Source organism: Cupressus sempervirens, chromosome 1, assembly GCF_028749045.1.
Source record: "Cupressus sempervirens isolate cs-2001-9-10 chromosome 1, ASM2874904v1, whole genome shotgun sequence".
Taxonomy (NCBI): domain Eukaryota; kingdom Viridiplantae; phylum Streptophyta; class Pinopsida; order Cupressales; family Cupressaceae; genus Cupressus; species Cupressus sempervirens.
The window spans coordinates 78,916,548-78,917,580 of NC_143118.1; the positions used below are offsets into that span (position 1 = coordinate 78,916,548).

At 35.0% G+C, this 1,033-nt stretch overlaps 1 non-coding gene across 1 annotated transcript; it reads left to right on the plus strand.

The window, feature by feature from the left end:
- Positions 1-584: 584 nt before the first annotated feature.
- Positions 585-665, plus strand: TRNAL-CAG (transfer RNA leucine (anticodon CAG)). Its single transcript has one exon. It is a non-coding gene; the product is annotated as a tRNA-Leu (tRNA).
- Positions 666-1,033: the final 368 nt, after the last annotated feature.

Here is a 1,033-nt window from a genome sequence, read left to right on the forward strand (position 1 = left end):
TTATCAAATGTTCGTTTTAGTTTGCTATTTAAACATTGTGGTCTTTTTTGGTGCTGTCTACAGGGCAACATGTATGCACCATTATTCGATGGAAGTATAAAAGACTTCCACTATTTAACACTTGAAAGGAGTGCATATATGTTACCCCATATCCACTGATGTCTTTTTCAGCCATATATTCATCACATGTCTATTTTAATTTGCTATTTACTTAGACGTTGCCGTCTTATTCAAGCAGATGTAATTTAACTTCCTAACGGTTATATTTGTTTGACTTGTGTAATGTGTATTTTAATATTAAACAAAACAGATGTGCAAAGGATAAATTGGTAAGGAGAATCAGCCAAAACAGGGAAATTCAAACTCAAATTCAAATTGACAATCAAAATGCAACTTATTTGACACTGCTGTTTTAAGTAAAGAGCAACGTAACTGTGGTGCTGCCCAGGTTCGAACTGGGGACCTTCAGTGTGTAAGACTGACGTCATAACATAAACCTTTTACATGGCTAGAATCAATCCTGATCATCAATAGAGGACCCACTTAAATTATTTGAGCTGTATAATTGTACCGATTACCAATATGTCAAGATGGCCGAGTTGGTCTAAGGCGCCAGTTTCAGGTACTGGTCCGAAAGGGCATGGGTTCGAATCCCATTCTTGACAAATGGTTTTCAGAACATTTTTCACCACAGCAGCTAGTGTCAATCTATTATATGACGGACATTTATAATCAAGGGGTTTCGACCGCACGAGCTTGTGCCTTGCAAAAGGTTAGAGACGTGCAAGTGTGGACTTTTAGTTTCATGTGAAAATGAGGAAAAAAAACACTTGAAAATGTATCTCTACAAAATACAACATAAACCATATTTATGCTAATGACCATCCATGCATATAACAATCTATAAGAGGCAAGGAAAATTATTGAAATTCGAATAGAAATGATAGGGAAATTTTTGTTTACGACTTTTAGTTTCATGCGAAAATAAGGAAAAAAAAACTTGAAAATGTATCTCTACAAAATACAAAGTATA